This window comes from Hyaena hyaena, unplaced genomic scaffold (genome assembly GCF_003009895.1).
Source record: "Hyaena hyaena isolate Hyena2069 unplaced genomic scaffold, ASM300989v1 scaffold_1101, whole genome shotgun sequence".
Classification (NCBI taxonomy): domain Eukaryota; kingdom Metazoa; phylum Chordata; class Mammalia; order Carnivora; family Hyaenidae; genus Hyaena; species Hyaena hyaena.
In genome coordinates this window covers 120,213-132,285 of record NW_024081737.1, presented here as the reverse complement: position 1 = coordinate 132,285, position 12,073 = coordinate 120,213, and positions in this window count along the sequence as shown.

The following is a 12,073-nucleotide window of genomic DNA, read 5'->3' as shown; positions in this document are numbered from 1 at the left end:
TTTTGCCTCCTGCTTGGTTTCTCATAAACATGAATACATAATATTGTTATGCACTGTTGTTCATAGATGTCTTATTACATAAAGGGTAAGTATCATATTACTTTAACAGATTATTTTTGGATTTCTGCATGTTATTTTTTGTTTCATCAGATATGTGCCCCAATAAAATAACATTTTTTCCAAAAAAATGAAAGTATTAGAAAACTTGTCATGTTAATTTTGAAAAAAATGAAGTGTAGTACATATTACTAGATAGGATGTCATTCCACTGGTCTATATATTAAAAAAAAAACTGTTCTTGAAAATTGAAGCATTACCTTGTGTAATTAATAAAGTAATCAAATCAGATTTGTAAATAAAATATTGTTTAAATCTAAAGTATTCAATATTTTGATTAGATTATTTTTTTAAGGAAAAATATTTAACGTGTATGTGCCGAATTTTTTTTTAAATAGTTTTTTATAATTGCAATGGAAGGGCAATTGTCTCATTACAAGTGGTACAGAAGCCAATACTTGGGTTACCATAGATATATAAACAATTAAAAACTGTGGAACAAGTTTTAAGCTCATTTTGGAAAAAAAAACAGTTCTGTAGAAATGCATATTTGTATTTGTTTCTCTAATAAATCTGCAAATAGCTTTAAACACAAATTAGTTTTAATTATTTAAATTATGAGTTCTTTTAAGTAACTTAACATCTGTTTTGCCTTACATTTGTGAAAACATTGTTTCATGGAAATTAATAGAGGCTTATTGTGAAAATCAAGGTAGGTCTGCATTTATTTGAAAAGGCCAGGAATTTAGCCTTCAAGTATGTTTACCTCTATGAAATAATTAAAGAATTTTTACAAAATGCTACACTTCTCTACCTCTCCCCAATCACATCAGTTTGGCCACTGCCCCAAACAGTTAAAGGCAAATTTGTATCAGCTTTAATTCACTATCAAAGAAATGCACAAAAAATAAGTGAAATCACATGTTCAAATGATTGTTAATAAAAAGATTATTTGATATAGATAACTGACTTCTTTATATATAGCAAGGAAGAAATTTGGACTCATCTGAACCACAGTGCCTTGATCTTCTTTAATGTGATAAACACATTATGATTGAAATTGTATAAAATACACGTATTTCCCTTGAATTGTGACTTTATAATAATTTATGTTGAAAATGTTTTAGGGTAAAATAGTCTCTATTTCTGTTACTAAATAATGTACACTCCCCATTTTATAGAAACCACCTTGTAGATGAAAAATATACTAAATACATACATATGTATTTTTTAATTTTCCTTCTGCTTGAACAGAAATGCTAAGCTTTTGATTAAGGACTCAATTGAGTATTCCAATCCTGTTGAACTACAAAAACCATTCAAATTATAATGAAGTCTTTGGCTTTACCAATTTAATTTTATTAGGAAAATGTTTTGGAAGATCTGGCTTATAAAAACTTAAAGCATTTTCTAAGATAGTCATTCATTCATTGCCTTATCCAATTTTATAGCTTTTGATCAAAAACAAAAATAGTGTTTCTGTCAATATTTAAGGTGATGAGTACTTTTTTCTTGAAAGGAATTATTGTAACCCAAATTTCAAAATAATGACTTCTTAAAACTCCACACTTTTAATATAATATCATTTTTTAAATGCTGACATATATCAAGTCTTTAGTAGATCAAAGTAATGTATTATTAATATTTCAATATATTTATCAAAACATCTTGGATAGATTTTATTATTTTAGGTTATTTACATATTTTACATTGCCAATATTAGGATCTAAATGCTGTAAAAAGCTAAGTTTACAGTAAGACTATATACTTATAATGTAGTGAGACCAATCCATGCTGAAATTGTATTATAAAATAAACCATCACTTTTGGGCTTAAAGTGTGGGCAAGAATCTAATTGTAATTTAAAAAAATCTTAGCAGGGTACAAATTAATACCTCATTTTAAAACAGAAAAAGAAACAATTTTTAATCTAATAAGTCAAAGCCTAGTCATATTTTCCAAAATATCTTAGAATAAAAAGTAAAAACCTTCCCCAGTCAATTATGTACAGGAGTTTTGTGGGGTTCAAGTCCTTAGTAAAAAGTATTAATAAATTCACCACTTAGGTAAAACAACCCTTAGAAGTTTTTAACATTTGTATCTTAACATCAAGATTATATGTAGTGTTTTTGGTTTTGAGGGTTTTTTTGTTTTTTTTGTTTTTTGGCGGTGTGGCCGAGGGCATGTTTACAAACAGATAATAGAGGCAATTGTCAGGACTATTAGCATTCAAGTTACTTGTTCTATAAAAAGTTATTTGGAAGGCTAAATTCTCAGTTAGTTTCAATGAGATTTTCCCATTGCTTTGCCATTAGAGAGAAAGCCTGTGAGATTGAACTTCCTCTGAAGTTTGACTTCATGAATTTTAGAAAATGTCACTTCTATATACACTACAAAGGCTTAATCTAAATTAGAGAACTTTATAAAATTCATTTCTTATATTCAAACTCATGAAACATTTTACATGTTCTAGCAGATAGCAAAATAAAACTATTGTTCATTGTCTTAAGAACATGCTTGTAATTTCAAAGCTTTGAATAATCACTGATGTGGTTATTTCTGAACGTAAAAATTCAGTGAAAATTTAAAACCTTTTCTTAGGACTTTCTTTAAACACTTCCTTGTTATATGTCCTACTTAGGAACTACTTCATTTAAGATTTAATTGAATATCTTTAAAAAATTATACTTATCACTTATTTGGCATCCCGATTTGTTTTAATTTTATGCATTAACTTTTACACTTTAGAATAGTTTTCCCTAGATATTAAAGATACTTAAAAGTTGGATAGATGATTATAGTGATGCCCATTTTTAAACTTTCTGAGGAGAATAGTAAATACTGATGGATCCAGTCATCGTCAGTATGCTAAAATAAATATCTTCAGTACAATCATTGAATCTGTTAGGCATTACTTTTCATGTGGATTTTTTCATTGTGAATGAAATCAGGTATTCTAAATACATAGCTCAGACAAAAATAGGGAGAAAGAAGGCAAAGCACTGGATAACCTGTCTTTGGAAGACTGGCAGAATAACCAAATCAGAGACCTGAGCCAACCATGGACATCTCATTCTGAAACCTTGACATTGCTTAGGGATACAGAGGCTGATGACAATATAAGATCATCTCTATTGTATATTTTCATATTTTGTTGGCTTGTTATATCTTTGGTATTATTTTCAAATTAATACTTTGTTGACAGGTCTCCTATAAGTGAAAAGCAAAGATAAACACTAATTAAATTAACAGTGAAGTGGCATGCAAAATGAAATGATACTGAAAACACATGTGGTTACATTATAGTAGTAGTACTGACCCAATACTTTATTATATCAAATACTTACAGATTTACACCCACTTTTTGATTATTTTCTTTCTTTTTTCATTCATACTTGCATCACATTTTATCTTGACATGAAGAAATCATGGAGAAGTGGGACCTACACCAATTTTTAAATTTTAAGCTCAGTATTATATTCAAGAGCACAAAACTGATAATAAAAATAGGTACAAAATCCCTGTTTTTCTGAATAGTAAGTTATAACACTCAATTGTGATTATATATTCTGTATATATACTGATTCTGATTTTGAAATGAGAGGACATTATTTTCACTAAGAATGCCATCACTTGTCTTTGGCAAAATCATAACACTGGTGTAATTAATTAGCTTACCATGCCTCTATATCACTTCAAATTGTTTAAGAAAAAGAAAGTCACACTTAAAACATTATATTCATTATGATATTTTTCTTATTAACACAAGCTCTGTTGCCATTAATGCTTAAGTATATTTAAAAGGTTAACTTCTAAAATTAAATACAAAGGTATCTACCTTTTTTCTCTCAAGTATTATTAGGAGAGGTATTTTCCTAAGTGATTTCCCAATATGTGCTGAGATTATAATAACTGATGTTTATATTATCTTCTACCATATACATAATATACTTTTATTCTTTATTTAATTCTCAAAATATTGTAAGGCATAGGTATTAATTTAATCCCTATATCCTAGAAAATGGAGGAATATAAACTGAGTTTCAATCCACTAAGATGAAATTAGTAAGTTGAAGATTTATCCCATTATACTGGGAACATAAAGATTTCAAATTTATAAATTAAAATTATAAAGAAAATGTATTAGAATATATTAAACAATAAGTAACTTTAACAAAAATTGTGTTTGTGTTTCCAAAATGTTTAAATAGTCTGAAACTCAGAACCATAACTTTCATATAAAGCAAAACACACTAGTGAGCATTTTTCCATTTAAATTGTATTTTTTCAGGCTGTCACAGCATATGTTGCCTCTTTGGGATACTGAAAAGTGGAGAAATAAAGCTACAAGCTTTTTGAAAACTAAAGCATTTTTATGGGAATAAACCACTTAAGCAATTGGAATGACATGGTAGAGATATATGGAATTACGTGGGATAAATGTGTATCTCCTCATCTGTCCAATACATGATTACTTTTGTGGCCCTAGAGAAAATTCGTATTATTTCATTTTGAGTGCTCACAAGATGCAATTTACTGCAGAGTTTCAAAGCTATTTCTAAGTGCTATTGTTGGTTCACTTTGTTCATAGAAGTTAAAAAAGTTTTTTCACTTGGTGTATTTTTCAATTAAAAAATATCAATTTTTCAAACTATTGAAGAACACACACGACATTCGCATACAAATGCAAATGATGGAAAGTTTAATGACACTGACATAGGTAGTTTATCTTCTAAACCTGTGGGGAAGAAAGTAAAATAATAATATATATTTAGAATGTGTTTAAAATTTAGTTAGAAAGTGCACATTTTATAAACCAAAAGAAAATTAATTCACATTAATATTAACTTGAATAAATAGTAGCTAGTTGGAAAAATAAATGACCTCATATGGAATTTATATCTCAATTTTTTTTCAAGATGCATGAGAGTACTAATACTTTGTTTCTTGATAGTTCTGTTTGTGATCTAAATTTTCAAGTATTCATTTATAAGAAGAATTTTGTCATATTTTTAAAATTTATTAAATTCCTGTGTACTAAATTATAAAAATTATTGTATATAAAAATAAAAATAAAAATTATTGTATAAAAATAACTACTAATATGTTCTTATAAATAAAAAGTTATGTGTTACAAAAAAGTTCAGAAATGACATTTTATGAGAGACTTGCTTTAAAACATAAGTAAGATCTAAGTAAGGGCAATTTTTAAGAATTCTGCAATAATAATTCTCAGTCTGTCATTTGCTGTCCTTTCTGAGAGGCAGGAAAGTTAAAAATATATGGAAATATCCATATCTGGTATAAACTGATCATTAATAGTTTATCATTTTTTTCTAGTCTCCTCAATGGTCAAATGTTTTCTTTCTATACTTCATCTTTTCTTATTTATTCATCAAAAGAGTTTTGAGAATCCAATTAACTCTGTCATAAGCAATTTGATCATCACATTTAATAAATCCAGAGGCACTTATTTCTTTTAAGATAAATGCAACACTTAAAATTTTAAGTCCTAGAAGTGCTGAATTGTTTTAAAAGGATTATTTTGATATCACATTCCTTATACTGTGAGGTTTTTTTCATTTCTAAAATTTAGAATTAATATTTCCTGATTTTTTCATCAAATGAGGCTCTTTTCCAGTTAGCAAGTAACCTTTGTATATTCACTATTAATAATATATTTATTTTCATAAATCTTTGGGAAAAGCAAAAGTACATAATCACTGAAAATGCTTCTTATAAAACATTCTGTTTGCTTACACTTTAGAGTGATAACAAAATTTTAGGATTAGTGTGGCCATTCAGTCATAGGATAATTATTCTTTTCTCTAAAATAATAATTATCAATCAATAGCATGTCCTACTAGGAAAATTACAATTATTTATATCTAAAAACAATTACTGCCTGCATCTTGCTCTCCAAATGAAAACACACATAAATAATTTTATTAGATCCTCCAATTTTTATTCTTCCCTAAAGCAGACTCTAGCCCATCCTAGACAAAAAGTATAGTTTGTCTATCCTAATATGGATTGAAATCAATTTTCCAGAATAAAAATCTAAAATGAAACATGGTTAAGAATTTAAGTGTTATATTTAAGTTATTCTATAATAAAATGATTCTTTAGGGGCACCTGGTTGGCTCAGTCGGTTAAGCATGCGACTTCAGCTCAGATCAGATCTCACAATTTGTGGGTTTGAGCCCCGCATCAGGCTCTGTGCTGACAGCTCAGAGCCTGGAGCCTGTTTCAGATTTTGTGTCTCCCTCTCTCTCTGCCCCTCCCCAACTCATGCTCTGTTTCTCTCTGTCTCAAAAATAAATGAACTATAAAAATAAAATAAAATTAAATTAAATAAATAAAATAAATGATTCTTTAATAAAAACAGTAAATACCAGGAGTGCCTGGGTGCCTCAGTTAAGCTTCCGACAGCAGCTTAGGTCATGACCTCATAGTTCATGGGTTAGAACCTCTGTCTGGCTCTGTGCTGATAGCTCAAAGCCTTGAGCCAGCTTTAGATTCTGTCTGTCTGTCTGTCTCTCTCTATGTCTCTCTGCCCTCCCGCCTCCCACTTGTGTTTTCTCTCTCTCTCTCTCAAATAAAAGTAAATAAATAAACATTTGGGGGGGAAAAAAAGAGAAAAAAACAGTAAGTGTGAGCGTGCCTTTTTTTCATAATTAAAAAAAAGGTTTGTGACTCTTAAGAAGTTTTTATTATCAAATGGTTTAACTAAAGAACATCAACTAGAGAATTTAAATCCAAAGCATGATATAGAGGAAAAGGGCCTTAGAGTAGACAAATAGAGATTTGAATCTTAGTTTCACTTCTCTTACTGAACATTTGATAGATGTCAATATCATATGTACAACATGGAGATCACAATTACCTCAATACATAAAAATTAAATGAGATGTTTGTTTTAAGTACCTAACTCAGTACCTAAATTCAACCTCAAGGAGACAAGAGATTTTCAATAAATGTCAATTGCCTCTAAAAATAAAGGGAAATCAAAGCCTAGTAAAGTTTGTAAATACACTGTACAAAATATGTGAACATGAAGGAATCTAAGATAAAGAGCTAAGTTTGAAAACTTAGATCAAATGCCTACATACAATACAAACAAAAAGAGACATTAAATATTTTCTCATACCCATTTATTTGTCACCCTTCCATCTGGGTGATCCCACAAAGGTATTACAACAGATTTTTTATTAAATTATAAAGAGAAATACTTATATTGACTAAAAACAAAGAGCTACAATTTAATTTCCTAAAATTAATCAAAGAGTAGAAAAAATATATAAAGATATAGATTTTTAACCTCGGCTTGTTAATGAAGTAAATTTAGAATCCTAATTACAGGTACAGAAGAATGTTTATGAAGACTTAAGGAAAACACTTTTAAATTATTTTTCTTTGCTCATAAACTTCAATGAGTAAATGAGAGAAAATGAATTCTTGTAATATTCTAAAACTTAATTATAGAAAAACTTACAATAGCTAAAAAGACCTGATGATATTAAATTAACACTGGCAATTAATGACTTTATTTGAGACAGTAAGTTCATTGAACTGACAATTTTATCAGGTTGTTTATTAAGTCTTATTTTAATTTCAATCTTTCATAAACTTCCCCAGAAAACAAACAAAACACTGCTGCTTTATCATGTAAAGAAAGGAATATGTAATGAAGAATTAGAAACTCATCAATAACTGTACTATGTTGAACATTAACAAAATTTGACTAATATCTTAGCAAAAGTTTTTATGTGTTTGGTGCTTAGTGTTTTACATTTCAGATAAATAATTTCCCTGTAAATTATTTTTTAACTTATTATTATCTTTAGAATAAAGTTAACACATACTAAAATAAAAAACACCACAGACCTTTAAAAGATTTAGTGCACATGTCTTATGTAAAGTAAAAAATTTCATTTGGAAAAATTTTTATGTAAGTATCTACTTTCAAGAAAGAACTCTTGAAAGCTAATGAAAGAATTCTGATATATATATATATATATATATATATATATAGAATGTGTTATTCTTCCTTATTGGAAGAATTTTAAGAAAGTTGATAAAAATCAGGTTATTAAAACATTGCAAATGGCCAAAGATAAGTTACACAATAGGGAAAATGAGAGGAATTTTTGGCAGTCTTTGTGGGGTATATTTTGTGGAATAATTTTATCCATACTGCATTCCACAGAATGTATTTACTGATTATATAGACGATTTAAGGTCTTAATAAGCTAGCAGTTTCCCACACTTTTACAACAAGATTATAACTTACCCTAAAGTTAACAAAGTGCTTAGACATTGCATCAATTTTAATTTTTTTCTTTACAATAACTCCTTGAAAATGGCAGAACCAGCATCAAATTTAATGTTCTTTTCTTAAGCTATGAAAATGATTTACCCATTTTCAATAATGGGGTGAAAGTCACAGCAGAACCAACTCTTTATTCATTGTGAGGATTTTAACATATACTATGTTGCATGTGGCAGCATTCAAAGGTAGTTTTGGAGCAGTCAAAAATCCCTTTTAGAATTTAAAAGTTCTGGTCAGATTTCTTCACTAGAGTAAAAACAGGAAGTGAAGGATGATTTGGACAATCCACAGGAAAAAATGGCACTTCAATTAGTATTAAGTGGGCTTATAAATCCTCAAAATACCCATCATTTCAGTCATAGTTACTGGTTGTGGGATATTTAAAACTCTAATAAAAAATATTTTTAAAACGCTCATTACCCCCATCTAATTTGAACAATAAATACCTTTGCTGAAACTGGCTCTTAAGTTTAGTTCTCATATTTGGGTAAGAAGCAATCATCATTATGCACATAATTTGGTATACAGGCAAAGATTTAAAACATGGTTCAATGCTTTTTTTCTGCTAAAATGTGTTCAGTTTTATTAGGGACATAATATGTTACAAGTTTGGTAGAAATCTGATTACAAAATTTATATGATCTAAAGACATTTTTGAAAAGCATGCAAAATGGAAACTCAAGGACACAAAATTACTTTTCCACTCTGGGCAAGAGTTATTCACTGTAAAGGATGTATCAAGCACTATTTAGAGGTTAACCAAAATGATATTCAGTATAACATACTACATATGAGCCTAGATCTCCAGGGTAGAAGGAAAGTATATTTGCTGCCATTAGAATGTTTCCTAAGACCAATTGTAATGGAAAAGGAGCAAACATGAGAAACATGAGGAAGAAACAAAACATATATACAAACATAAACAAGGCATTGTTAATAACTCTTGATATTTGAAAACAACAGGATTTTAATAATTAAGTAGTTTCTTATTCTCTTTAAATTGAAATATTGGCAAGAGTAATCTCAGAGAGTTTTACTTGCTATGGTCTTTAAAGCATTAAATTGAATATTGTGATAAATGTTCAAAATGCACTGTTTTTCAAATGCTAAGAAAGGGTCTCTGAATAAAAATCAGTCTATGGATATACAGTTAATGGGGAAAAAAGGAAATGAATTATTCTCAAATTAAACTGTGAAGCCTGGTTTATTTAAGCTTATTACTATTTCTGGTGTGTAAAAAGCAATGGTAATCATCTTAATCATTTTTGGTAGGTGATTATATTCATTAAGAAGATAGAAAAAGAAAATGAATGTTCTATAATCTAGATATATAAAAATTACTTTAAAATTATTTCTTAATGGCATAAATGTAATACAGTGACCATCTCTTACTATCATTCAGATAGTTCTGAAACAATGTAGTTTCAAAAGTGATTTATGTAACAGAATATGGAATTCTAAACAGTCTATAATTAATGCAGTAAAAACAAATTACAGATAGTGACCCTACAGAAAGGATTATCATATACCAAACAGTTTTTCAGAGCTAACTCTGAAGGGAAAACGTATTTTTTAACTCTAAAATTTCAACCATGATTTTAAAAGGAGGAGGTGGATTTGAAGGAATTGCTTGATTTGTGATTCAGAACGCTTTTCCATCTCAGGGTTTGGGTGTCTAAAATGGAAATTCTCAATGTAAAGTTTAGAGACACTTTGATTCATGAGAAATACATTTTTTACTTCTAAGGCTTATGAGGATAACAGCATTTCCAAAGACCTATGCTTACTGATCTAATTAGGGAATTTTTAAATGTTTTATTTATTAAATATATTAAAATTATATGTCAAGTTGGTTATTACCTAATATAAGGAAACACCTTTTATTATGTTAATAAAACAGATAAACCATACCATAGAAATGTACATGAAAAGAATGATCCAATTTATTTTTCTTGCTGTTAGTTTTCTCTGACTTCTCTGTCTGAAAATGATGTGAACATTCACTAGGGAAAATTGCATATACATGAACAATATGAAGTATGGGCCTGGCATACTGAGAGAAAGAGCCTCTCCACACCATGGGCAGCGACAAGACTTGAAGATGACCTTCTGGATGCATACATCAAAGACGAAGATGACAGTGCCACCTTACACTTGCATTTTACCCCACGGAGTGCAATGATCTCATTTCATTTCTCCTAATACTCCTTTAACGTAGCCAAATTCACTTAAAATCAACTGTATGAAAATTTAAAATATATATCCCACATGGTAGATTTTTCTAAAGCATCAAACAAAAAAAATCCTTTCAAAATCTAGCCCATAAGTTGAATTATTTCACTGCTATTAATTTTACACTGTTTTTAGAAAAGGATTTATAAGAAAACCTTCAACAAGAAAAGAATAAAATTTTCTTTTATTTATAATATGCCTTGACTTTAGTAATATTGAACTTAAAGTATCAGAGGAACAAAATTAACATTTAGGAATGTTTTGTCTCTTCCCTCAATATAAAGGATCAAAGTAAGGATCTGAAAAACAAACACAAATAATCCCATATTGCACATCCTTCCATTTAAGCCTAGGCATGTGTACTGATGGAATTCAAGGGGTAATAGGTAAGCTTGTTTTCCTTTTATCATTCTAAACTTTTGAATGAGGAATATTTTTCTTGACCTACTCACAAATTTCATTTTTAAATTGATAAAATTATTTCAGGTTCTACATATTTGGAATTTTTATGTCCTGGCTTTCAACATAACCAAGAAAGATAATAATAAAGGCTACAAAAAAAGCCCTGCCTCTACCACTTTTATCTTTTAGAAAATGTCATTAATTTTATTTTGATCCACTTTGAAATAAAAAGTAAAAAACAGAAATTACTTTGTATAAATTCTTAATGTGAGTATCTACTAATTTAAAACATACTGATTCCTATGTATATGCTTACATTGTAGTGTACAGTATCACTCAAGAATAATTTTCCTTGTATTTCTCTTAAAGATAAAAAATCTAACTTTAAATATAAATATATTTACCTAAAGTTCTAACAACATATATGCTGAATACCTGACAATTAAGGCCAAATCTATGAAGGTCCATTAACTTTTAGTGTGCATGAAGAATATGACACATTATGCAGCAACATTGGCAATAAAAATATTTAAATTGTAATGTGTTAATATTTTAACCTGTTTGGTACTTACTTAGATCAGCAGCTCTCAAAAATAATCCAGAATCTGAGAAGGTAAGTTAAAGTGTGCTTGGATCACACTCTTTATGTCCTAAACCATTGTTCATTATAGAGGCCTGACTTCCAAGCAATATCCACCATTGACATAATAAAATTTTAAATGGCCATTTGATGTCATATTTTTCACATAGCTCAATTGAGAAATTAAGATACAGAAACAGGGAAATGGGCTGTGTAGCACCCAATCTTTTATTATATCTCTAAGACTTTCTCCTTTTTGCATTTTTATTATATCTCTAAGACTTTTCTCCAAGCTCACATTTGGGGGCATTGCAGCTGACTCCGAGAAGTATGATTGGTTAAGGCCCGACTGTACCCACTTTTTTCTACTTTGGTCTTAAATATTTTTCTTGCTGAATGATATGGCAAAGCATGGTAGGATAAAGTTTCCTGGTTACATTTAAAGCAACTGACTGCTAATCAAATTTATA